General features: G+C 45.2%; 1 long non-coding RNA gene across 7 annotated transcripts in view; it reads left to right on the forward strand.

Moving 5' to 3' along the window:
• Window positions 1-27,609, forward strand: part of LOC120603662 (uncharacterized) — a 73,482-nt gene that overhangs the window by 2,811 nt on the left and 43,062 nt on the right. For 3 of the 7 annotated variants that reach the window (XR_005653068.1, XR_005653067.1, XR_005653069.1), the window contains exons 1-4: window positions 2,913-3,734; window positions 8,616-8,710; window positions 9,717-9,800; window positions 11,776-11,899. This is a non-coding gene — a long non-coding RNA (uncharacterized LOC120603662). Of the gene's footprint in view, window positions 1-671; window positions 1,728-2,912; window positions 3,735-8,615; window positions 8,711-9,716; window positions 9,801-11,775; window positions 11,900-12,056; window positions 14,396-27,609 lie in introns of those variants that run through there. The other 4 variants (XR_005653065.1, XR_005653066.1, XR_005653064.1 and 1 more) reach the window with 3 other exon arrangements.

A 27,609-nucleotide genomic window follows, 5' to 3' on the forward strand; every position in this document is an offset into this window, starting at 1 on the left:
CTTCTTCTGAGCCAAGGAACATGGCTGGGGGTGTGGAGCCCAGGTGGCCTCCAGCTGTACTTGGCACCGTGTTGGCTAGGTGCCCTGGTGGGGGGTCGACATGGCTGTGTGTGACAGCCTGTGTGACAGGCACCATTTTTCAAGAGTTCGCTGTGTGCCAGGCACTGTGCTGAAAGCAATACATGCCTCATCTTTTCCAACCCTCACCACCATATGACCCAGGAACCACCGAATGACCCAGGAACCACCGAGTCCGTGTTACGGGGAAGGGAACTGGGGCCTCCTGCAGGCCACACTGCCCTGTGTGCTGGGTTTGAACCCAGGCAATGTGACTCTGAGTCCAGGCTCTCAGCCATGATGTGAAAGGGAAGGCTTTCGAGTATCATTTCACAGAAACAGAGTTTGGTATCTACAAAAAAATGAGTAAAATAAAAGACACTCTGCGGACACTGAGAGCTCTGTCGGGAGAGAAGTAGCTTTGCAAACTGCCATTGAATGGGGATAGCTCTTTAAAATGCAAGCTCGTGAAATCCCCACAGAAATCTGGTAAGGTGGGCCGACTATTATGATGGTCCCCATAGCAGACATCTTCATCGATAAAAAAGAGTGATGTTTCCATTTTACAGCTGAGGAAGTAGAATCACAGAGACCTTATGTGTTTTGTCTTACAGATGAGTCAGAATGCTTTTTGTGACCAGTTAAAAATATTCAGTTTGAATTCTCTTCAACAACAAGGACAATTTATTTGCTTGAATATTGAGAAGTCTGGACATAAAGTGATTTGGGAGTTGACCGATCCGGCAGCCCAGCAGCTCTTTCATGTTACCACTTTACAGAGGAAGGAACTGTAGCTGGGTCACCCCCACCCCACGGCATCCCCAGGATGTGTCCCTCTACTTCCCAGGCTCTGTCCCCTCCAGGCTGACCCACCATAGTGCCATGCATTGCCTCCATGGGAAAACTCATGCCACGACTCCGATCCAGTCCCGGAAGACACCTCTTCTGCTCTCCCACCCTCTGGGCCCTCTGTTCCCGGCCAGGGCAGGATGGGCCACTTTGGTCCCAGCTGCAAGAGGAAAGAGGGAGAGGACCAGGGCCAGGGGTGGTTTCAGGGCTGATTTGCAGTCACCTGTGAGACAGGCCTGACAGTGAAGGACATTGAGCCTCCTCCCCCTTCACCTCCAGTGATTTTGATGCCTTTCATTAAATGTTTTAGGGAGTCACTAACACTCTCTAGGGGGCAGTAGACACAGTATTTGGAGCAGGGAGGTCTGCTATATCAGTTTAGGCAATGCTAGCTGCTGTAACAGTGTACCCTGACATCTCAGGGGCTCAGAACAAATAAGTTTATTATCTGCTCACATAAAGTCCCCTGGGTGGGAGGCTCGGGAGCGGGTCTGCTCCTCGAAGCCATTTGCAGATCCAGGTCGATGGAGACTCTGTGCCTGCACGTGGTTTCCAAGGTCAGCCTGGATTTCATCAGCCAGAGCCTGGAGGACAGCGCGTGGGGGGTTTGACGTTCCAGTGTGCACATCCTTCCTTTCATTCTCAATCACACAGCTATGCGTAACCTCAGGGAGACCGAGAAATGCCATCCAGCCATGTGCCTGGGAGGAAGAGGAAATAAATTTGGGGAGCTGTACCTGACTTTGAACCTGGACCCTACTACGAACTGTTTGTGGGACCTGGACTCGTTGAGCATGTCCGAGCCTGTTTCCTCATTAGAAGTGAGAATGGTAGTGATCTCCTGGTCAGCACTGTGGCCAAGGTCATTGAATCCTTTTTCACACAGAGCCACGGGCCACTCCTGCAGAGCACTGGCCTCTGTTGACAATTGTCCACGTACTTGTGGACCTCCCTGGGAATGACTTCTCCCCTTGAGTGACAACTCCACTAGAGCAGGGGACACGCTGTTCTTAATCAGAGCTACAACGGGATCGGCTGGCCTGGAGTCCAGCGCTTAGTAGGCATTCAGTAAATATAAGTCAAGGGAATGAGTGTTTGGATGAAATAATACGAATGCCTCCGTGCTAAGGTTTATTCCTTTAAAAAATTCTTCCCCAATAAATATTTCCACCTCTATGTTCCATCATGGTGTGCTGGTGGGAGGAGGGAAGGAGAGAAGACCAGGAGGGGGAGGAGGGGCACCTTCCTCCCAACCCTACTGGAGCCCGAACTATAAATAGCTCCAGTTGGAATCTGACGGTAGAATCCTCCAGCAAAGTCAGCATCCCCAGGACCTCTCATCCTAGATGGGGACCAGGAGCGCTTCCTCATTAATCATGGCTCTTTAATTAACAGCTCTGAGCCTGGAACAAAAGGTGCTTGCCGAGAGAACGCCAGCGGGCCCTGAACTCCGGCCGCCTGTTTTTAGTTGGAGGACCTGGCGCCTTGGGGAGCAGGCCTGGCATGGCTCTGTGCTGAGCCCGGCAGGGGTTGGGGTTTGGAGGGCGAGCAGCTGGCAGGCTGGCTGCCTGTCTCCAGCTCGGACACCACCTCGCAGAGCTGACTCGACTCCGAGCAAGTTGCTGGCAGCTCTGTCCTCCCAGGGCCCACGAAAGGGAGGTGGCTGGACAGTTTGAGATAGTGGTCTCAAAACTTGGCACGCTAGAATCACTCAAGGAGCTTTAAAAACTTCAATGCAGGGTCCCATGAGATGCTGAAATACTTGATCTGGGATGGGGCCAGGCAGAGGCAGTTTTCAAAGCTTCACAGGTCATCCTAAGGTACAGTGCAGCTCAGGGATGGCTGGCATGGCAGAAGGCACTGAAGTTTGTCCAGAAGCCTGGCTGAGTGATGGGGAAGGCCTAGGCCAATCAAGGGCCCTCTTCTCCACACTGGGTGGATGCAGCAGGAATGGAACCCACAGTTTCCTTCTCATGCCATGTTTCCTGAAGATGCTTGGTGGGTGTCAAACCAGTGGAGCAGGAACTCAGGGCAGGGCCTGGAGAGTGGGAGGAAGCACAGCCTGGCACGGGAGGCCATGGCCCTGGGGTTCCCGCCAAGACCGAAGAGTAGTGATTCTCCCCAACATATCTCTGACATGCTTTTAAAACTCCTGCTACTTTCGAGGGGAGGAGAAAAGAGGGAGAGGTTGGTAAAAGGTAGAAACTTTCATTTATAAGATAAATAAGGTCCAAGGATCTAATATAAAACATGGCGACGGTAGTTGATCACACCGTATTATAGCACTGAAATTTGCTAAGAGAGTAGAACTTGCATGGTCTCACTAATGAGGTGATGGGTGGTGAGAATCATTTCACAGTGACCGTGTGTATCGAATCACCACGATGTGCACTTAAATATCTTACACTTTTGTCAGTTATACGCCTATGAAGTTGAAGAAAACCCCCACCCGACTCCTGCTCCCGTATTCCGAGCACTGATGAATGTAAGTGCTCAGAGTTGATTCTGAGCTTCAAGGAGCAAAGTCCACCCTTTCTCCCTCCCCTTCTACACACGACCTCAGTGAAGTAAAAGCATGACTTTTCACGTCCTCCTCCCCTTGACCTCGCATCTTCACTCTGAACTCTTCATTCTCCACCTCCAAAACTCTAACACTCCCCGTCTCTCTTTTCTACCCACCAGGAATCAATCGTTCCGGTTCTCAAGCTTCTCCTTAATCTAGCCATGCCCGCTCTAGCCATACAGTTTTGTTTTCCGAATCCAAAGATTCCGGGATGATACCTGCCCAACCATGCCTGCGGCCGTTCCTTCTTCCCCAAAGCTCTCAGGTAGGGGTTTAAGTGTTAGAGGTGTTCCCTGTTGTTAGCACTTTCTGAGTAGCATTTTCTCCAAACTAGTATTGTCCCCATTCCATTTGTTTTCCATAATCTACGTAGACCCCATCTAAGATGGACAGAGTTAGACCCATGTGGGGTGGAGACCAGGAATCTGTTTCAAGCACCCAAATGATCCTGATTCACTCTGAAGTTTGACAATAACGTAGAGAATGTTCCCTAAGCTGGACCTCACTCCAAAGGCCCCTTGGGATGCCCTAGTGTTTCCCTTTATTGGTTTTGACCCTTTTAATTGCATTCGGCCATGGTTTTCAATCTGGGCTACCCTAGATTCCAGATGCATTACACCGAGAGTTCTAAGGGTGGGTGGGGCACAGTACTTCTAAAAAGTCTTCTAGGTGATTCGAAGGAGAGTTCAGGGCTGAGAGCCACGGATCCCTGAGATTCCAGCTTCAGAAGAAGAAAATCCTTAGTCTTCTTCTTATTTCAAGAGAAGCAGAATTCTTCTGTTCTTCCTCTTAAATCTTAGACATTGGGGCAGATTCTAGACACCTGACTGCTGCTGGTGTGCAGTGGACAGTTATTGTGTGGTAAAATCCCTTTTTACTCATGGGCTTGCATTCATTTCTTCCTCTCGTGTCTGTGGAACTGGTGTACCTCCAAGGCAATTTTGCCTGTTTTCTGTCACCCACAATTTAGGACTTATATCTCTGTTCTCCTGACCCATGGAGGCAGCAGGAGTGTGGTAATGTATCAAGATTCAGGTTGGGTACGAGAGGGATGGGGAGATCCTACCAGGACAAGCTGGCTTCAACCCGTTCTCCAGGAGACGAATCTTGGTTCTGGCATTGCCACCACCAAGGAGCCGTCTAGTTTCTGCAACAGCATCTCTGAGGGGGATCTCGCCATCTCCTCGGGCTGCTTACTTCATATCGGAGAAGTTTTGGGGGGCCAAAATGAGGACCAAATTCACCCCTCCCTCCTTGGTCCTAGATTACATCAAAACAGCTCTTCATTCAGGTAATTCGTATCCTTCAGATGCCATATAATTTGAATAAGCTTAAATGCCACCTTCTCAGGAGCTTTTCTGACCACTTTAAAATATTTGGTACCCCCACCCCCTGATGCTTACTGTACCAAGCTGTTATTTTTATGAAACTTACCACAATTAGTTTCCCTGTTTATCACCTGTCTTTCCTATCAGACAGTAAACTCCACCAGGGTGGGGATCAAACCAGTTTCATTCCTGCAAGAAATAGATGTCATCCTCGAATCCCATAGTTTGACTTCAAGAAAGGGGCTGTTTGTAAGGGCGTGGACAGGTTTAGGAAGGGAATCGTTAAGGGGATGGTGTAGCACCTCAGGGCTAGCAGCATTAGGAAGCTGTTACCAACCTAGTGACTGAAGGGCAGAGGAAGTGAGTAGTGCTGGAACTTAGGGAGCAGCGAGGAGAAGGCTACCAGGCAGGAGCTGGGGTCTTGAGTGGAGCCAACCTAAAGCAACTTGGCAAATACCATGACCTCCCTTTCCTCCTACCTTCTGACCTATTGGCTGAACCCAACTAGAAGCTATAGGGGAGGGGAGTCTGTTGGTGCAGAGCAGGGTGAAGAAGGGAACAAGTGGATAAGGACGGGCCGATGAAAGATACCCCGCGTTCACTTTTGTAGGTTCAGAGCTTGGCATGGTGCCTGCCACAGAGTAGGTGCTTACTAAATGTTTGTTGAACTAATCAAGGCTGATTCTACAGTGAAGAGAATGGGTCTTCAGGTTTAGCTCCCAATTCATTTTATTGACTTTAACATAACGGCATTCTGTGACCTCTCTCTAAGTTGGTTGTATTTTTCTGAATTATTCGATGATGGTTATGTCCTTCGAAAGTGTGTAGTCTAGGTGTGGTCTGCTTGGCATGGAGCAGCAGGATTCTCTCCCTGTAACCTCTCTTAATACAGTCTGAGATCCTGATATATTTTTTGAAGATACGTCATGGTGTCTCTTTGCTGTCAAGTGAATTCCCTACAGACTCCCCTGGGCTGCTGAGTTTGTAAATTAAATTCCAAGATATGGGTCTGCTTTGGACACTGTCTTGCAGGTGACTATGGGATTTGATCTAAACCTAGATCAAATGGCAAATACCAAGCCAAACACGCTTCCATGGCAGACACTACTCCTTCATAATCAGTACCTCCGAATCCTTAACACAGTGCCTTAGTCAGTTACTACCAAGCTGTTGGAGGTGGCATATGAAATAAAACCAATCTGACATTTTGTTTTAGATGTTCTTTGTATTCGGGAAATAAATGTGCTTGTGTAAGTCAGCAGAGGGGCTTCTGCCTCGGTTTCTCTGCTGGAGGACAGCTTATTTGTTGGATCCAGACTTTAAACGGGGTGGATTTTATAATCAAACTTTCAGTTTCTGGTTTGTACCCTAATTCCCCTCACTTGGCTAATCCCCATTCATTACTTAGATCATGCTTTACTTCTAAATGTTCTTCTGTCCATATTATAAAAAGTAAAAAGTAACAGTGACATTAATTTTTGATAATACATTTTACTTAACCCAATATACCCTAAATCTTATCATTTCATGTAATCGATCTAAAATTACAAATCAGGTATTTTGCATTCTTTCTTTTGTATTTCGAAGTCCTTGAAATTCAGCATGCATTTTACACTTGAAGCTCATTTCAACTTGCAAGAGCCATACTTCAAGCACTCAATAGCTACATGTGGCTAGCATTATCAACTTGAATAGCACAAGTTTACGTCTTAGGAAAACCCCACATACTCAGGGATGGCCCCAAGGCTGGACATATTTGCTATCACCTTGAGCTCTCTTTACCGTATTTTATTGTTATTGATAGCTTAACATTTCTCTTCCCCTCTAGTTAATAAATTTCATTAGGGCAAACATACTATTTTTGTGCACATCTCTATCAAATTTGCCTGGCACATAGTAGGGGCTCAATAAATATGTGTTGAATGAACGAATTAATAGGGCCCTCATACTATTTTTGTGCACATCTCTATCAAATTTGCCTGGCACATAGTAGGGGCTCAATAAATATGTGTTGAATGAACGAATTAATAGGGCCCTCTGTTCTCCAGGGACCCTCCCCTCCCACGCACACATACATTACCTTTTATACTTCTACCCCTGTCCCTGCTTCAGTTTCTCAGATCCCAGCATATCTTCAGGCCTCCCAGCCATGGTGTCAGGACAGGTTTTAGCTGGCCTTGTCCTAAGGCACCTGACAGCTGGATCACTAGAAAGCAGCCCAGTCAGGGGCCTAATGGACTTGAGCGGGACCATGAGGGAGCCGGCACTGTGCAAGGGGGCAGGCAGAGCTGCCTAGAATGAAGGATGTTCCTGCCTGCTGGCCCAGGGAGGCGCCACGCACATCCTTCCCACCGATCGGTGCCAGCAAACGTTCCAGGGACACTGCTAAATGTCTGCTGTAAATCACGCTTAAAGGGCCATCAAGAGCAGCTTTTGGCTGTGAGCATCTTTGCTATTATTCTTTACTAGGCCCTTTTAACGTAACCAGGAACAGGGCAATATTTTGTTCAACTGTAGCTATTGGAATGAAGCTAGGTGGAGTTTAATGGCTGAGATCGAGACGGCAGGCTTATCCTGGGAGAGATCTGGGGCCAGCTGCGGCCGGCTCAGGAACCTTTTGGGGCAGGATGAGTTCTGGAGTGGTTCCTGTGCTGGCTCAAAGGGGTTGGGCCCTGTAGCCTGTGAGGATGCAGGTGGGCATTCCACCTCCTCTACAAACCATCTCCAAGCTCTTTAGGCAGGGTGAAGGGTTGGATACTTCCAGAGGCCTCTGTTGACCTCTGGGTCCCAAGTAACCAGGGGCCAAGAGTGGGAGGCTCACAACAGAGGCACGTTGGGGCCAGGCAAACTTCAGTCCCCAAGTCACATGCCCTCTAAGCTTTAACAGGAACAGCTTTTCCTTAGCCCCCATAGTCCCCACAGTCCCTGATCCACACCCTCCTGGGACCCTCTAGTCTTGGCTTCCCTCATCCTCAAACTATCTATGCAATGTAAAAGCCCCCGTTGAACTGTTTTCAAAAAAGCAACGGCTCACAGTCCATATCTTGAGGGAGCTACCCTTGTCCATCAAGTATCTGAACTAGTGAAGTAGCAGCCAATAGTGCATGTGCACCGCTAGCCAGTGAATTTTCCTCACACACCTGGGGCTCCTTGGTAACCCTCGGGCAGGGCTGACGCTCAAGGAATTTGACCAACTCAAGGAGGGCACGGTTCACATCACGGTCTATGTGAATGGCTCTTCCTGGCTTTGTGCAGTGCGCAGCCTTTGCAACGACACACGACAACCCAGTCCTCAACCTCCAGCAGGTCTCTGCTCTGGCATGTTGTTGAATATAGGGGTGGAGTCGGGTTATGTGCTTCCCAGATGTGCTGATGGGTTAGGCTCTTTTGATAACAAGAGGCCACTGCTGTCACTGGTGTGGGGCTGACACTCTCTTCTCTCTACTTTAGAATTCTAGACCAGAAGTTGGCAGACGATTGAGTTTTACTGGACTGCAGCCACATCAATCTATTTATGTATTGTCTATGACTGCCTTGAAATGGCAGAGTTGAGGAGAAGAGATCGTGTAGCCTTCAAAGCCAAAATTATTTACTATCTGGCATTTGAAGAAACGGCTTTCCATACCCTCCCCATTTTAGACTGTCATGAAGGGAAAGGAGATGACTTCTAAATATTCACCTGTTGGCATCTTTGGAGACCCTACGGGGTTTTTAGCAACTGCTTTTATCAAGCAAGCCCAGATATATTTACCTCTTTTCTTGCTGTCACTGACTTAGTAGAATTAAAAGTATCCAATTGTCTTTGTTTTGCACTGTAGCTGACATCTGATTCAAGGATGTGTCATCCTAGTGCCCAGCCCTGGGTATGACAGCCAGTGTTCAAGAACTCATTCTGCAAAAGTTTGTTCTACCTGTGAGTATCAGGAACCGGATGTTGTGGTACAGAAAGAATAAGACACAGGCTCACACACTCTGACCTGGAGATGTCACAGACCAGTAAGGCAGAATTGTATGGACACAGATAACTGAAACATGTTGTGGAAATTATTATAAAACAGAGGCCCTGTGATGGACATTCCAATGGAGACAAAATGGGGAGGAAAGGGATAAATGACTTGGGCTTTGGAGTAGGAATAAAAGTTTTCTAGGTATACGAAGAAGGATGGGGTATTCTAAGCACACGATCTCAGTCCTAATGCAGCCTCAGTTGCTCTGGGACTGAGAATGGGAATGTGGAAAACATTCATCGAAGTTTTTGTCCAGATCTAATGTCTGATATCACAGCCCTGCCTATGTATACAAAGATATGTGTCTTCATTTCTCTGTCCAGGCACACTTGTCTTTATGTAGCTAGACAATCACATGGGCATGCTTGGTCAGAGATATTCTGGGACATGGTCACATTAGCGTTGTTCATCAACACATATGTCTGCAGTGCAGTTTTGTGCACATGGTTGAACATGTATGTGGATACTCTGAGGCTGGAGTGTGCCCATGTGTGTGATCACACACACACACACACACACACACACACACACACTCCTGCATAGGTGGACATTGTCCTTAGTCTTCTGCCAATAGTGTGTATGACCACCTAAACTTCATCCTCCACCATCAGTGATAACCTGGTCATGGAGCCCAGGAACGAAGGACTTGGTGACTTACACTTTGCGGCCTCTTCCTAGTTTCCGCCTCCCCTCTGCTCCATTTCCTCTCTCAGTCAAACCTCATTTCTTGGAGAGGATACATAGTCTGTGCTGTGATATGGGGACAATGAATTAGATGCTCTATCCAGGCTGGAGCTAGACATGAACTCTCAGAAAGCACATTCTCGTAGAGGTAAGAACCCAGAAGGCTGGGTTATTCACTCGACCTGTAGCCTTGCATCTAAGCACAATTTCTACCACTGGCTCTAACAGGTACTTCCTGGATGTCAGGTCACCAGCCAAATGCCAAGGCTCACACGTACCAAGGTGGAGAAGGAGGTCATTTTCACACCGTTGGTGAGTGAGACAGCCATCCCTCTTTTTTAGAGGGGGACTTCTGTTCCTCTCAGAAAAGAGAGTGTATCTTATGTCCTTCTTGCTCATGGCTGGAGTCTTTTCCATTCTTGCCTTTGTCTTTCCACTAGGCCCTTGAACCCACTGGGCTCATCTGTGATGATTTATAATCAAATAACCCACAACGAACCTCTCCATCATTGTAGTCTTTTGGCAGGAGTTGAAGAGCTGAAGGAATAGATGTGTGGCAAGTCCAGGTGGCCTGGAGAGTCAGACCTGGCTAGGAAGTTCTGTCCTAGGCATTATCCTGCCATTATCTTGAATATCATTGCTCAGAAAGACACTAAAAGGGAGACAGAGTTCCCTTGTGACATAGGGAGGGGCTGGAATGAAGAACTGGGCTTGAAGGGCAGTGGGCGTGGCCATATTCAAGGACCGATGGTCTGGACTTGTTAACCCCTTGATGCCCTATTAGATCTTTTCTCTACAAATAACAACCATACTGATTAGAATGGCTTTAGATATAGTAACCATTCATCCCTTGTCTTTATTTCTAAGGTTGCCCCATTGTCAAACCGTCTATCCCATTATTAGGCACTTGCCTTGATTTTTGATTTGGAAAATCTGACCCTATACCTTTAAATGTTTCATCTCCTCCAGCCATGATGAGAAAAAGAAAGGGGAAGAAAGTTAGAATTTAGGTGTGAGTGTGAGTGAGTGGTTGTGTGAAGGAATGGGAGGGCGGGCTGGATGCTGGGGGACCCCGAGATATTTCCTTTCTTGCCTGTTTTTTCCACCCTATTTCTTTTTCCTCCATGTCAACACCAAACAAGACAGGACTAAAATTAATGGGGAAAGCAGCAATTAGCAAATTAGGTTAGCGGCGTGTTGCCGAGTGGCACGGCTGCCAGGTGCGGGGTCTCTGGCAGGATATTTATTAGGGCCTGTCAGAGAAGTGACACTTTGATAAATGGAGTTAGGTAATCAGCCCCTCTACGACAGCAAGCATTGTGAGGCCTCAGCATGCGTAACTACAGAAGCCAACCTTTGTTATGATTTAAAAAATTTTAACGTGCACAAAAGTAACACAACAGCAGCATCGGCCTCCACAGAGAGCAGCCTAGACCCAAATCCTAATGTCCATGGGGACTCGTGGGCTTTGAGTTTTCCCTTTTGGAATGGGCCAAATGGAAAACATAGTCAAAAGTAACCGATATGGAAAAGTCTGTCTGAGTTTTGGAAATGCCCTAGAATTAGGATGAAAAAAAAAAATATGAGTGGGTTTTAAAGAACCAGGAGTAGAGTAGGAGAGCTCTGTTTTCGCTGGGATCATTGGCAAGGTGACCATTTGCTGAGGAGCCAGAGCACTGGAGTTGAGCGAGGGCAGCAGACACTGAGAGCTAGGGCTGGTTTCTCTGTCGGAGGGTGGAAAGGCCTGCATAATCCACACCACCAAGAGTGGCTTTTAGAAGATTCCTGCCCGAGGAATTTCTTTCCCCGTCAAACAGATGTGACTAGGCTTTTCCTCTGCAATGCTCAGTTTCCCAGAGGGAGATTTCAATAACCAGGTAAAGGGCAGTGTGCATAGCCAGTGACAGGGCTTGGAAGGGAAGGCCAGGTCCCTGGGCTGAGATGGGTCACTGCCATTTCCAGAGGCCTTGCCCTACCTGGCGGATCCTGCCAAGGCCCTGGCTTCATGTGAACAAGGCCGGCAGTGGAGCCACTGCCTTTCCTCCCAGGATGTAAGCCTGCTGCCCTCAATGCCAAGGGCGATTTAAGGTCCTCCAAGTCCTAGCCTTCCTCAGCTACTGGTCATGTGGCAGTACTGAAAACTTACCAGCTGATGGAAGGACCAGCTCTCATGGTATCTCAGGTGCTAGAGTCCTGCTCTAACCCCATTTTGCTTGGCTGGAGCCCTGACTCCTGGCCTTCACTTGACTCTTCCCGATTCCAATGGACCTTGTCACTCTGTCCCCAGCTACGGTCTTGTGTTCTGTTCTGGATGTTGATCTATGCTGAGTAGAGTTGAATTTGTCACACCTCTTTGGACATTGGATACTGGACTGCTGACCTTCTCACCTGGGGGCCAAGGCTACAGCCAGGTATGTGTCCCTAAGGCAGACTCAGTTCCCACCTCCCCCTAATGCCATGGCTGAGAGTGAAAATGGCAGTATATTTGCTCCAAAGGAGAAGATTTGAGTTGTGACTGATTGTTCCAGGTATTCACCACCAATGTCTTCTGCCTTGTTTCCATAACAGCCTTGAGTCTGTAGACCTTTCCCAGGCCTGGAACCAGAGGCTGACAGTAGAACGAACCACCTTCCCAGTCTGCCCTGGGGCTCACCACAGCCTCATCTCTGCTGAGGGACACTGGGGTGTTGGTAATAGATGATGGGGCTCTCATGCCAAGGGGAATAGAAAAGCCTGAGATCTTCATCACCACCTTCAGGAGTTTGAATTTGGCGTGAAGGGCAGTGTAAACCACATTCACACTCATCTGCTAGCACCCTGCTAACGTTCTGCCAAGAACAGTTCTCATTGCCATCGGTTCGGGCTGAGACAGGGAAGGGCAGACCCTTGAACTGGACATACGTCTCCCCGTGTGCTTTGCACAGAATGGAGAACTAGAGTTCTGCGCAAAGTTTCTGTCAGATCGATCCTATATTTCACAGGAATATCAACAGGATTCCAAATCCTTTTGCCCTGGGTTGGAGCCTCTGCTTACACCCTGTATGTTTTGAACCTCAATGTGTGACACTATAGTGATCCCCGTTGAATTTCTTCTATTGGTTTTGTCCCAGCCTTGAGATCATTTTGATCCTGCCAACTCAGTTATTTCTCTGCCTTTGGAAGGGAAGTGTTCACCTGCTAAATCTTCACCCAAGTAATTTGTAAAGTTATAAGAAAATGTGGCAAGAACTGAGCTTATGGTCTACCACTGGAGACTTTTGCAATCCTTAAGCACTCCCTTGGGAAAGTTTTATTAGCAACAACTAACATTCGTATCACGAGACTTATTTTCTAAAGGACTTTTATGTGCATTTTTCATTTGACTGTCACATTATCTTTGTGATCGACTCAGTAGGCTTCATTTAGGGCCCTCCCTGTTAGAGACAAGAAAACCGAGGCAACGAGATTTACCCGGTTACTCTGCTAATAAGCACCAGCGCTTGAACCAATCCAGGTCTTATTTATTTATTTTTTTAAATCAGTCGTGCTAGTTTATTTGTTTGGTCCAAACTAAACTAAATTATTTACCTTTATGAGTAACTTTTGGAAGTGTAGCATACAGACAGAAGAGTACACAGATCATGCATGGGAAGCTTGATGAGTTTTCACAAAACTCATCATGTAACCAGCACCCAGATCAAGAACGAAGCCCCTCACCATCTTGACTTTTAACAGCCTAAATTGGTTTTGTCCATTTTTGAACTTGATGTAAATGGACTCATACAGTATAAAACTCTTGTTTCTGGCTTCTTTCATTCATGTTATCTTTGTGAGATTCATACACATTATAGCATTCATACATATTATCGTTCATTCTCTTGGCTGTGGAGCAGTCCATGGTGTGAGTACACTACAGTGTACTTACCTGTCCTTCTGTGGATGGGCATTTCTGGCCATTGCAAACATTCCTGCTGTGAAAATTCTAGAACATGCCTTTCGGCGAGCCTAGTTCCTTTTTTCTGTTGGGCTTATATCTAGGATTTATGGGGTCATAGAAGTTGTGTATTAAACTTGGGTCTTTGATTTTAAAAGTTGTCTGTTACTATAGTCTTCCATTCCTTTATTTTCTTCATTAATGCTTCCAGGATGCATGTAAAGGCACGTTCTCCTGTCTTGCTTGACTCTGAGTTTCTGCACTAAGGTAGACTGGGCTGCATGCCTTATATACTCTCAGTTAAAGCCACATCCTCAGAAAGCCCTCATTCTGCACCTTCCCTCCGTTACCTTCCTTTCTCTTACCTTCCTACTGGCTCTCTCTGCTTCAGCAACATGAGCCTGCTGTTCCTTACACCGTGTGGCACAAACACCTTGGGCCTCAGCACAGGCTGTTCCTTCAGCCTGAGATGCTCCAGCCCCAGGTATCTGCGTGACCCCTTCACCCACCTCCTTCGGTCGTAGCCACGATGTCCCCTTTGTGACATCTTCCTCAAACACCCTACTTGATGCTCTGACCTTCCTCTTCATCAGCCTATCTCCTTAGCTTGCGTTGGTTTCTCTCCATGACTTCATTGCCATTGATCATACCGTATGTTACCAGCTGTGTGCTGGCTGTACCTCACACCTCCTGCAGCCCCCACCAGGACATGGATTCTGTCTGTTTTATTTATGCTGGGTCTGAAGTACAAGCACACAGCCTGCCTAGGGTGGCCTCTCTATAAATATTTGTTAAGTGAATACTTGTCTGAAATACAGATATTATCAGCTCCAAGCATGGGCACCTTGTCAAACAGTAAATTATATAAATGTCTAACCACTATGCTGTATACCTGAAACTAATATAAAATAATATTGAATGTCAAATGTAATTGAAAAAGAAAAAAAAGAAAATTAGAATAATTTCATCTGACATTCTCTAGGGATGGACATTAGATCTTGGTAATTGCCTCATTTTTTTGTAAATTAGTTGCCAACAGACCAGTTAATATGAAGGGCTAGAATTCCTAGGAATGAATCTGACAGTTTCCTTTTCTTGGAAAATCAATACATTATTTATCTTTTGGCCCCTCCAACATTCTTCTTGATTTCTCAAAGGTCCTTCATGTGACTCTAAGATAACATCAGTAAGATTCTGCCGGCCCCCTACCTTGACTGCAATCCTGTTTCTAAGCAAAGTTTTTGCATCATCAACCTTTCCTGTGCACCTGTCCAGGACAGGGCACCGTCCTGAGCCCTGAGGACACAAAGGCACAGAGGACATTTTCTCTGCTTCTGAAGTTTTCTCGGGCGTCAGTGTAGGGAGAGAGCTGCAGTTAAAGTGACAGTGGCCTGGCGAAGCTGTGGGTGGTGAGGGCACACGAGTGGGTAGGCAGTAAACATGGTGGGACAAGGTTCTGTCAGCATGGGCATAGGGAACCTGGTGAGAGGTTTTCTTGCTATGGATTATGCACTCAACAAATATTTATTGAGCTTCTACTATGTGGCAGGCACTACACTGAACAATGGGGATACAGTCATGATGTGGACACACACAGATTGTGTCCTTATGGAGCTCACAGCCTAGTGAACAAACAAACAAGCAAACCCATAAATTAAAAAAAAAAAGTTTGTAAAGAAGGAAATAAACATGACGATGAGAGCCAAGGTGAGAGGTGAAGAATTATTTAAATGGGGAAGAATGTTGGAGAGAGCCTCTCCAAGGACCTCCAATGGACTGGCCAGGAGAATGAAGGAAGGTCATTCCAAGCTCTGGCAGAAGCGTCGGGGTGGGAAGGGTGTACTGTGTACAGAAACTGAGGGGAGACCACTGTGTTGAGTGGGAAAAGGGAGCGTGGCACTCAGTGCGGTGGGTGGGGTGAGGCAAGACGCAGACTATACAGGGCCTTGTAGGTGATGAGAGGACATTGGATTTCTGCTTAGAGTCATGAGAGGCATTTTGGAGGAATAGCATGGTTTTATTTCCATTTCGCAAAGATCCCTCTGGCTACAATGTGGTGGACAGATTGGAGAAAGGCAGGGAGGTGGGTGGGATGGCTGCTGCAGTTGTTCTGGAAGAAAGGATGCTGCCACCACCACCACCACAAACAATAACAAAACAACCCATCTCAAAGGAAGTGCCATAGTGTTTCGTTCATTGTGAATCACCAATGCCTAGAGCAGTACCTGGCATAATTATCTGCTATGTATAGATAATTAATAATAGTAGCTGCTAACATTAAAAAAATGCTTATGTTCACATCTCATTTAATTTTCACAGTAACTTTATGATTTAGGGCAAGGGATTGGCAAACTACAGCCCATAGGCCTGAACCAGCCCACAGCTTATTTTGTAAGCCTATCAGCTAACAATGGTTTTTATGTTTTTCAAGAGTTGTAAACAAAACAAAGCAAAGAAGAATATAAGAGACCATCTGGCCCATAAGGCCTAGAATATTTACTATCTGGCTCTTTGTAGACCTCTGATATAGAGTATTTGTCAGGATAGGCTAGATCGTGCTGTGTAACAAACAGCCTGTAATCTCAGTGATTTAGCCTAACGAAGGTTTATCTCTTGCTGACTCAGAGTCAGCTGTGGGCTGTGCAGTCCTCCCAGGCATCTATCATCCAGATGATCAGCCATCCAGGCTATTCCGATCCTGTGGCTCTGATATCTTAACCTGAGGCCTCTTGGTTGTCATGGCAGAAGAAGAGAGAGGCTGAGAATCTCATGGGGGCCTTTCATTAACTCTTGTTTCCTGCACATATAAATTATTAATTAGAAGTCATCAGATGGCCCTGCCTAACTATGAGGGGCTGAGAACTGTAAAAGAGCACCTGGAATGAGATGAGAAAACTGAGCTTCAGAGAGGCTTACTCAAGTTTACACAGCAAGGAAAAGGCAGAACAAAGACACACACTAGGCAAGTAGGATTTCCAGAACCCATGATCTAGTGCATTCTATTACATTCTCCTTCCCTTACATGCTCCTTATCTTGGCCACAAACTCCATTAAACATCTCCTTGCTTTGGAGAGGCTCAGATAGAATGTGCCCATGGTTGCTGGCATATCTCCCAGAGACGTCTTCTTAGCTCTGTGCTCTCTCCCCCAGCCTCTGTCCTCCTGGCTCTGGCCCCAATGGGGGTGGAAGGTGCCACAGCCTGAATAACTCCCAGCTCCATCGGCTCCCTGTAGTGATGAATGACACCCATCTATCGTGGGCTCTGCTGATAGCCCAGCTTATCCATCATGGCCTGGCACTCCCAGGTGATGTATTAGTCCCTGGAGAATGGATTGCTCAATAGCTGGTCTGCTTGGGAAGGAAACTGAGCCAAAGAGTGGATTCAATCTAATTACCTGTTCACCCTGGTCCTTTGGCAGCCCCTCTTGGGCTCCCTGCAGAAATATGACTTGCAGTTCTTGAGCCACCAGGTCATTCCCAACTCATTGCTGATGAACAGGGCATTATTTTGAAGAAAAAAATCATGAAGGAGCTATTAGCAGATTTGCTTCATGATGGAAAGTCAGGAAGGCCAGTGAGTTTTCTGAGGATGAGTGAAGGGTGAATCAGACAATATATGGGGGTGAGTAATATTTGAGATGGATCAGAGGTGCTGGGTCAGTGGACAAGTCAATGACCAAGACTGGACTCTGTAGTTATATAGACTTGGATTTGTATTCTATTTCTGTCACTTACTGGCTGTGTGACCTTGAGTAAATCATTTAACCTCTCTGAGCTGCAGTTTCATTTTCTATACAATGAGATTAATGGTTTATAGGATTAACGGGTCTCTCTCTCTTTCTCCAGCCCCCTGCCCCCAAGTACCAAGCATAGTAAGTTTGGTATACAGTAAGTGAGGATGATGATGGTGATGATAATAATGATTATTATAACTCAATTATTATAATTAAAAATCTGTGAAATTGTTTCCCCTGATTTCTGCCACTTAGGGATTGCATATTGCTAAGGAGTCAGTGGTGGATAATGATAGCTGCAAAGTATTTGTTACTCTCCCACCAAGAGGTGGCATGACTAGCAGAAGAAGTGATGCTGTGCTAGTTCTGGGCCTGGCTAGTCTTTCAGAGAACTGGTCCCTTCTACTTCCTTTTTCTCTGAACACTTGCACTGGGGGAGGCCAGCTGCTATATATTATCTAGTTACCCTGGGACTGCCATGCTGTGAAGAAGCCCAAGCTAGCTGCCTGGAGAGAATACCAAGGTGGAGAGAATACCCAGGTGGCTCCATCCCTTCCAGACTAAAGTGCCAAACCTGTGAGCGAAGAAGTCATCTTGGACATCCATCCAGCCCAGTCTGAGCTTTCAGATCACTATAGTCCTAGGTACCATGTATCTGCAACTGCATGAAAAACTTGGAGTCTTTCATACAGTTGCTACCCAGCTGAGCCCAGCTAAGCCCAATCAACCCACAGAATCATGATACATTGTTATTTTAAACGACTAAGTTTTGAGATGGCTTGTTATGTAGCAATAGATAAGGGGAAGAGGAGCCAATCTGTATAATGGGTTTATTCATAACAGTAGTTTTTGAATAACTTATGAATGCCAGAAATTAACTGGGAAAATTAGGTAGTGGATGTTGCTCTTGAAGCTTAGCATGATTCTTTTGAAACCTTAGGGTTCTAAGATAATGCTGTACAGAATGCCTTTAATGGACCAATGTGCTTCTTCAGTCTCAGAGAGGAATACACTGGTTCTTTTGGATTATGGAACTTAAAAAATATTTCCTTTGCATCTACTTCCATTCCTTTACTCACACATAACCCATTCTAACTTTATTTTTACTTTGAACATATCATAGAACAAGTTTCCTATAGAATACTGCTTTTCAAACCATCTATGTAGGAAGGACTGTATTTTTTTTTCTTTTAAATTTTCAGCCTGTTGTAGACTGATATTTTTGTAAAATGCAACAAAAACAAACTACTGGAAAAATGAAAAAACTTGCAAAATACGGACCTGATTTTTATTGGATTCAATGGATGTATAGTTACTTTATCAAACTGTTATTAGGGTTTCTAAACATTTGCTCTCAATTTCTGTTCTTACCTATTACAGGTCATAACCAGTTTGTGGATAGCCTTTGTCTGTGGACCACAATATGAGTAGTGTTGCCATAGAGCACACTTCACAAGCTCCTTCACCTCCGGAGATGCTATTGTAGATAAACAAAAAAGCAGGGGATAGGCAGACTCTTTCTCCCTTCCTTCCTTCCTTCCTTCCTTCCTTCACTTCCTTCTTCCTTCCTTCCTTCCTTCCTTCCTTCCTTCTTCCTTCATGCGTCCCCCCTCCCCTCCCTCCCTCCCCTCCTCCCTCCTCCCCCTCCCTCCCTCCTTCCTCCCTCCCTCCCCTCCCTCATCCCTCCCTCCCTTTCTTCCTTTTCTTCTCCTTCTCTTTCTCTGCCTTCGCCATCACCTTTACCTTTGTTTTTGCCGTTTCCTTCTCCTTCTTCGCCTTCTCCTCCTCCATCTTCTTTTAGACGAGAGAGACTTGAGTCTATTGTGTATCTTGAGAGAATGGAGCCAGTGTTATAGTTGGAGCTGAAGATCTTGAAAGATGGGTGAACTGATGAAATATTGCCTTGGAGAAGTCACAGAAGACAGGAAGAATTCCAGGGACAGAAGTGAGGTTGGCCTCAACCAGGAGGAAGGGCAGGGAGGTAAAAGCCAGCCAGAAGAGCAATGCCTCCCACCAGAACTGCCTACCTGGTTCCTTCCTCAACCCACTGGCTTTTGCTATCTTTTCTCTCCTGTGCGTATTCCAAGCTGGCCTCACCATGTCTGCTTTTGGTCCCCTTGGTTTGACAACATGCTTGAATTCTATTTTCTGACTCTTTCTGCCAGCTTCTTAGCTGTGTACCCTGCTTTGACTATGGTGCCCTGAAGCTTCAGTGAGAATTTCTGTCTCCACCAACCTGAGCTCTGCAAAGCTTCTGCTGGCTGAGCAGATCCTGGAAGGAGCAACTTGTGGGCATGTTCAATGGATGAGCCTGGAATTAGCCTCATTGCCTCAAGTGTGACATTATGGGCTAGTGACATAAACCCTGTGTGATATACATCTTCTTTTTGTCTGCCCTGATCTTTTTTCTTTAGGGAACTACCTATTCTTTTGTCTGTAAGTGGTTGGATCTATAAGTACCTTGCTCAGCTAATGTTTCTTTTGGGGGCACTGATGCCACTCCCATCCAGAGGTGGCCATGTGTCCCAGGCCAGGCTGAATGAAGTCTTTGTAGGGACTTTTGCTGGCTGTATCATGAAAGAACATACTGACTTCTTTGGAATATAAGTCTAAAGGGCATAATAGAGCTGGGGTTGCCATAGGCCACCTTACCCACCCCTAGGAGGGGGATGTCTATATCCAAGGACACAACCAAAAAGAGGTGAACAGAGAGACAGAGAGAGAGGGACAGAGCCAAGACAGGCATGGCTCTCCTGGCTACACTTGAATTCTGTTCTGTTCAGACCAGTTCCACATCTTATACTTCTCATCGAATGAGCCAATATATTCCTTTATTTGCTTTTACTATTTTGAATTGGTTTTCTGTCCCTCACAAGAGTTTAATGAATACATTCATAGCTCTGGGGGTGATAAATTCATGGTCTATATACCACCAGTTTCTACCTTCTATTCATGATAGGTGTGTTCAGTTAATCACAACACTCTCACCAAAACTAAACTTGACCTCAGAATCCTTCTCAGAATGGACACGGAATTCTAGGCAGCCTTCCCAATCAATCGGATGAAGTCAGTTGAAAGAGCACTTGTTACCTTCAGGGGAACATTGGATGACGTGGGTTTCTGCCTTAGTTTCCTGATCCGGTGGCTGGAGGCCCAGCACCTTAGCTTCATCAGCTCTGTTCTTATCAGCCCCTCTTTCCCCAGGACCCAGGACCCAGGCCTTTCATTTCCACCTGCTGTCTGAATCCTGCTTCAAATATATCCAAGTCTTGTTGTTATGACCCTGAGGCCTACTTAATGGGCCTAAAGCCACCTCTGCCCTCATGCTCCCACCCCGGACCTCCATTCCTCAAATGGTCGTAGACGCAGCCTCGCTATGCTTCTCTGTGCATGGGGAAGCCCCCTTGCCAACGAGTTAATCCCATCCTGAGTCTGTTCGGTCTTATTTTCTGCCCTTTCCCCAGACTATGCCAATGAATTTCTAACAATGGCCCCACTGGCCTCACATAGCTTGGATTGTTCCCTCTAGTGTCCTATTGAAAGTTGACATAGTTCTCTTTCAATCTATTCTTCCCTCGTCAACCAGGGTGGCCTTTCAAAATGTAAATGAGAGGATATTACTGTCTGCCTATAACTGCACGGGCCTTCTATTGCACTTAGCTTAAGTTCCATAAATGCCAACTTCTTACCATGGCTTTCAAGTCCTTGCATATCAGGTATCTGTCAGCCTCTTCAGCTTCAGGCTGGTCAATCAGCACCTCACTGTTTACACTGAAACCACCTGAGCTTCTACCAGCTGCTGGAATGGTCCCTGCTTCCACTTGCCACAGGGCTTTTGCACATGATGTTTCTATCGCCCTCTTCCCTTCATCTCTTTAATTCCTACTCATCCTTCCGGTATCATTTCAGCTGCCACTTCCATGTGGAAGCCCTTATTAATCTTTCTGATTATGTTAATAATATATATATAGCACTTACTTTGTACCAAGAACTTTATAAGTACTTTATACATATTATTTCATTTAATCCTCACATCAACCTTGTGAGGTTGATATTCTTATCCTATTTTACAGATGAGGAGCCTGAGGCATACATTACATCCCCATGTATCTCTGTTTTATACCACTTCACAGAGCTGGAATGTTATGTTTATTATATTTGTTGAAAATGTATTTGTTTCCATACTACACCTCAGTACCCAGAAAGTGAGACCCACACAAGCAAGGGCTGCCTCTGTTTTTGTTTGCCACCTTATCTTTAGTGCCTAGCACAGGGCCTGACACAGAGTTAGTGCTTAGTAAATATTTTTATGAACCCTTTCGGCAGCTCTGACTCTTAGGGATCTTCTCTACCATTGACACTGGCCCCAGACCCCAATAGCAGTCCCTTTTTGCATGAAGATTTACAATGGGATGGGAGTATCTAAGGCAGAGAGCGGGGCTCTACTGCCTGACTTCTAGGCAGCTTTTCAGCTGGTGAGCCTCAGGCCCTGTAGAAGGAGGAGGGCAGTGGGAAAGTGAAGTGTTTGGGGGTTAAGGACAAGCCCAGCGGATGGAACAGGGTTGGGACCGACAATGAGCACAGCTGCTGGGGCGAAGCCAGGGTGCAGAGGCCAAGCCCTGTCGCTGATTTCCTGGATGGTTAGAGCTGAGCTCTAACAGCAGCCTTGGCAGCGACACTGATTGAACTCACTGCCTTGGAGCCCACAGCCTGGGTCAGGAAGTGGTGGGGGATCAGGAGCAAGTTGTGCACATAGTGGTGAGGCAAACGTGCTCTGTGTGTGTGCATGTTGTGGGTATGGGCTGGTATGTTTGCAGGTATGGCTGTGTGCACATGTGTGAGATGGCTGTGAATTTACGTACTTGTGTGTGCATTAGTTTGAGCCAAAGGAAAGTACCTACAGAAACAGCAATTTTGTAGGTTTCAGCAGAGTACACATAGGTGTGGGTGGCTATAAATCTGGTGAAGGGGTTGAATATACGTAGATACTGCATGTGACATAGACTCAGTGTGGTATTTAGGCTGTAAGTGCAAGCATGCATGATCTGTCTAGAGGTAGCTATGTATGTGTGTGCGTGTGAGTGCATGCATGCATAATGGTGGGGAGAGCTGGATGATTATGTCAGGCCTTGTCGGTTACGTGTAGATAACGACACATACTCTCTAATAACTGAGTGAGGAGACATCTATCTTCCAATATCCGAGTGACTCGAGGATCAAATGTATCCTGCAGAATACACTGGACATCCTTTACTTCACTGTCCCCTCCCCCAACTTGTAAACACAACAGACAAACGCCAGAGCCTCTCCAGGCACCAATTTTGACCAGGCATTGGACACCACATGCTGCCCCATCTCACAGAGCCCTGATACCTATCATTACAAGAATATCTCATCCCTTCTGTAGAAAGAACTCCAAGTAGTCAATGTTATTTGCTTCTGGAAGATGAGGAGGAAACAGGCTTGCAGAAGTGAAGTAACCCCGAATGGCATAAACACGTATGGGCATAATGGAAAGGGTACAATCTATGGAGTCAATCCTGATTCTAGCCCTTTACTAGTTGTGTGGCTTTAGTAAAAATTACTTAAATCGATTTTGAACTGTAAATTTTACCTAGCACAATGCCCGAGACATCATAAGCCTCTCTGCTATTAAGCTGGGTTTAAAATCAGTACTTTCTCTTATTTAAAAAATATCTATGAATGCCTACTGTGGGAATTGTTTTGCTATTTGTCAATATGTCTGGTTTTCAGCCTCCTAGATGTATGGTAGGATTGTATTTCCTTATCCTCTTTGAATTCAGGGGTGGTCATATGACTTGCTTTGGCCAATGAGATGAGAGCCAAGTGCCTTGGCCCACTACCGGGTGGGTAGAAGGTTTAAAAAGCTAAAGCATTAGGTGCTATATTTTCTTTCCACTGTTTTGACAGAGTAAAATCACAGAGCTGGGGTCTCCCTCAGCCTGGGTCCTTGAGTGAGGATCACGTGGAGCAGAGGCCTCAGCTGACCTATGATAGATGTGAAATCAAACTTTGCTTTTTTAACTCAGAGATTTTGGGTTGATTGTTATCTAGCTCATCTTGCCTAATACACTTCATATACACTGAGATCTTTTACCAATTCAGTCTTTTTGTTCCCCTGAAATGTAAATATTTTATTTTACAAATGACAAAACAGGCTTGAGGCCTGCAAAGCTTATTTTCAGTTAGAAAACAGAATAAGACTTGATTTTTAAAAAGTGACATTTGGGTCCTTTGGTATAAGCGTGATCCGGATATAGAAGAATGATGACCCAGTCTCAGAAATGTTTCTGGAGAGTAATGGGGTATTGTCCAAAGGAAGCAAACAGACTCCTGTGGAGAAGGATCTGCATAGTATTTTCTGACTTGATTCAGATAACAAAGGAAGTCTCAAGGTAGGTGAAGATGATAATGGGTATTTCAATTTGCCCATCCTTTGCTGGGAAATTCACTCAGCAAAATAGGTTACTTTTATTTTTACAATTACAGAAATTACAGATGGTCATTTGGTAAAATTTAGAGAATTTAGAAAAATAAAAGATTAAAAAATTAAAATTAGAATCTCACGCAGTTGAGAATAAAGTGTATCCTGCAGAATAAATACACTGGACATTCTTTGTTGAAATCACGCAGTATGTAGCCTTTTCAGATTGGCTTTTTTCATTTAATAATAATACGCCTTTAAATTTCCTCCATGTGTTTTCATGACTTGATAGCTCATTTCTTTTTAGCACTGAATAGTATTCCACTGAATACCACAGTTTATTTATCCATGCACACACAAGGACTTCTTGGTTGATTTCAAGTTTTGGCAATTACAAGTAAAGCTACAATGAATAACATGCAAGTTTTTGTACAGATATAAGTTTTCAGTTCCTTTGAGTAAATAACAAGGAGTCTGATTACAGAATCATATGGTAAAAGTATGTTTAGTTTTGTGAGAAACTACCAAACTGTCTTCCAAAGTGGCTGTGCCATTTTGCATTTCTACCAGCAACGTAGGAGAGTTTCTATTTGTTCACATCCTCGCCAGCATTTGCCTAATTATAAATTCTTCGAAGTGGGATTGCTCAGTCAAAAAAAGTGTACTTTCAAGGGCTTTTGTTACATGTTGCCAAATTGCTTTCCAGAACTGCTGTATTAATTTGCAGTCCTAGCAGTAATGCACAGGAATGTCCCTTTCCCGATTTCCACGTCAATACTGGGTATTGTCAATCTCTTAAATCTTTGCTAATTCTAACAGTGTAAAACTTCATTGTTTTAATTTACATTTCTTTGATTCCTAGGGAATTTGGACTTTGTTTTTAAAGGTGCATTGTTAGTATATCTTAGGATCTCCAGAATGCAGAGGAAAGGACTTGTTCATTCATTAGACACATATATTTGCACCTACTATGTGCCAGGCCTATTTTTAGGGCTGAAAATACATCAGGGTACAAGATAGACACAGTATCTGTTCCAGAGCTCACAGACATCACTGTGTGTGTGTTTGACAGGCAGATGTGGCTGGTACTGGAGACTTGAACACTAACTCTGAGGACATCAGGTGCTTGAAGCAATAGGGAAAGAACGACAGGAAGCAGTGACTCAGTTATAGTCAGTGCTGTATCAGGCCATAATGGAGTGTGAGGCAAAAGGAAAAAATCAGTAATACTAATCCTGTCTTTATTCAAATTTTGATATTTTGTTCATTATGGGTGTTTTGCATGAATGGTGATTTTTAAAAATGCTGCATTGTAATATTATTTATCTTGATCTGAGTTTTCTTGCCATATCTTTAGAGCTTCGCACCTGAGATGAGTGCCTCACTCATCTTGTTCTAATACTGGACATCCTGATGTATTCCTAATTTTTGAAATTTCAGTACACACACAGGCGAGATCCTGCAACCTCAGCTTGGGGATATCCTGACTTACGAACAGATGCTGTTCTGACTACACAACTAGAAAGATTTCACGTCAGTATAATAACTATTATTTTGAGGAATTACTCTGTGCCAGCCCCTGTGTCAAGACAGAGGAATAGGAAGTAACAGCACTCTGTCATTGTTCTGGTGGTGAGATTCAAAGGCCTGAGTAATTAACATGCCCTATAATTGTCCATCAGCCATCCTCATTCCTAGGAGAACATGGCGGGTCGTTATGGCACCTTGTCCCCATTCTGGCTGCCATCTTTGCTGGATTGATTACCATGTTCTCAAAGGGCTTGGACAAATAAATATTAATAATGTTAATCTAAGCATAATTGTAATAAGTATAAGCTATTTAAGTGTTCCCTATATGCCAAGCATGACACCAGGCATTTGTAATAGTTAGGTCCAGCAAGGAAAACAGAACAGAAACTGCTCTAAATATTTAAAACAGAGAGAATTTAATTAGGGAGTTTATTACACGGGTAATAGAAAAGTTGAGAAGCTAAACAGGAAATGGTGAGGCAACCCAGAGTTTATGCAATAGAAGAAAACCACTACTACCCCCAGGACCGGAGAGACAAAGGAAGGAGATAGGTTTATCAGAGCCCAGGGCAGAAACTGGAACCTTCAATGGTCTGTTTTCATAGGAACTAAAACCATGGAGGAGATTCGTCTCATGCTGGAGATGTTTCCTGAGAAGAAAAGAAGGAGGTGCTGGATAAATACCCAGATTTTGCTTTCCTCCTGCCTTCCAATTTCCCACCAGTGCCTCTGATTGGCCAAACCCTGCTGAAAACCATTTGACCTTGGAGCTGAGTCAGAAGTCAGCTCTCTTAAAGCAGAATTACAGAGAGGAACCAAACTGATAGTAATCAAGTCCAAAAACAGACCCTTACTGCACATAAACAACTTTAAAAATTCTCTTTACCATCCTGAAGTTAAGCACTTGATTCTATTTTAAATATGAGGTGCCAGAAACCCCAAGAAACTGTGATTCGTTTATTACAAGGATATTCAACAAGTAATTGGTGGAATTGAGGTGAGGCTTGCCAACATTGTTATTATTATTATTATTATTACTATTATTATTATTATTTTTACTTCTCAATCCCTTCACGACTTTCACCCAGCCCCCCAACCCCACCCCCATCTGGCAACCATCAGTTTGCCGACGTCATGTTTTTCCTGCACCCCAGTCTTCCTCTCTGCCTTGATTCTCACCGTCATCCAGGGCATCTTCAGTGCTCATGTGGGCCTCTCATCCAGTGCCCCTGCCTCACTGTTCCTTGGCCGCTTCATCTCTGATGATCTCCACTTACACTTCTTCAGCTGCCAGGACCACCATATTGCACAACCTTATTGAATTCTACATGAATGATATTCCCAGAGTTATGCGATACGATGGCTCTGTCGAGAGCTGCCGAAGCCCATGGCCATAATCTGGATCTAGTCGTTATATCTGAACTCCTGGCCTCTGAAATGTCAGGTTCTAAGAGTTCCTTCTCTGCTCCCTTTATTCTTCCTTTCCCTCACTTTCACTGACTTGTCTTTTTGATCTTACTCTGACCCCATTCGTATTTATGTTCATATTCTTATCAGTCTAGCAGCTCTTCTTGGATCTACTCTCCTCCATGCCTAATCTAGGCCTAATGGTCATACACCACTCCCTGACCTTCATGCTACACTCCCTGGCTAGTCCTACCTGACCGTTAGCATTCTTTGCTGGAGGAAACCACATAACTGTGGAGTTTGGATTCATTATACATTTATGAATTCCATTTCTGTTTAATGCCCCTGGACGGTCACCTCTGCTCAACGTGAGGGGTCCCCTCTGTAGTTTGAGAATGTCCCTTTTCCCCCTAGTAGCTACTCCTAACTTCATGATGGCCTCTTAAACCCTAAACTGCCCTTTTCTGGGAAAGATCTCAGTGCTTACATTCAGGTGACCTCAGTTGTGGACCAATGCCAGTGGAAGGTCTCAGGACCAGTTGGAAATGTAGGAGTGAGAGAACAGGGTAGAGCACAAAGATTTGGGGTGTCTTCACAGAGGTGATGATAAGGGCATGATCTACGGAGGAGAATCACCAGAGTCTCTGGTAGAGAGACTGAGAGAAGTTGGCCATTTTATTCTAGTGCATGTGAAATGTCTCTCCTTTTTGAGGTTTCCAATTTTCCAAGAATTCTGGGCTCACTGGCTTCAAAAGGGTTAACATAATTTCTCTCCATCCTGTGGCCTTGCCATTAATTACTCCAGTGGCTTCAGATACTATACAGAACCAGGTCCTTGTTGTTCCAGCTTCTGAGTGGGTTTATTGCCAACCATGCATTATAAAGAACTAATTGTGAGCCCCTTGCACCTGCTGGTTCCCCTTGTGGCTGGGATTCAGGGAGGAGGAGGGATTATTAATGAGCTTGTTGCTCATTATAATAAAACAACGAGGAAGTTGGCAAAGGGGCTGGAGGTCCAGATGTGATGTCAGAGAAGGCTGGTTGGCATTTCTGGAAACATGACTTTACAGCCTTGTCATCTGCCTCCTTCC

This window comes from Pteropus medius, unplaced genomic scaffold (assembly GCF_902729225.1).
Source record: "Pteropus medius unplaced genomic scaffold, Ma_sr-lr_union100, whole genome shotgun sequence".
Classification (NCBI taxonomy): Eukaryota; Metazoa; Chordata; class Mammalia; order Chiroptera; family Pteropodidae; genus Pteropus; species Pteropus medius.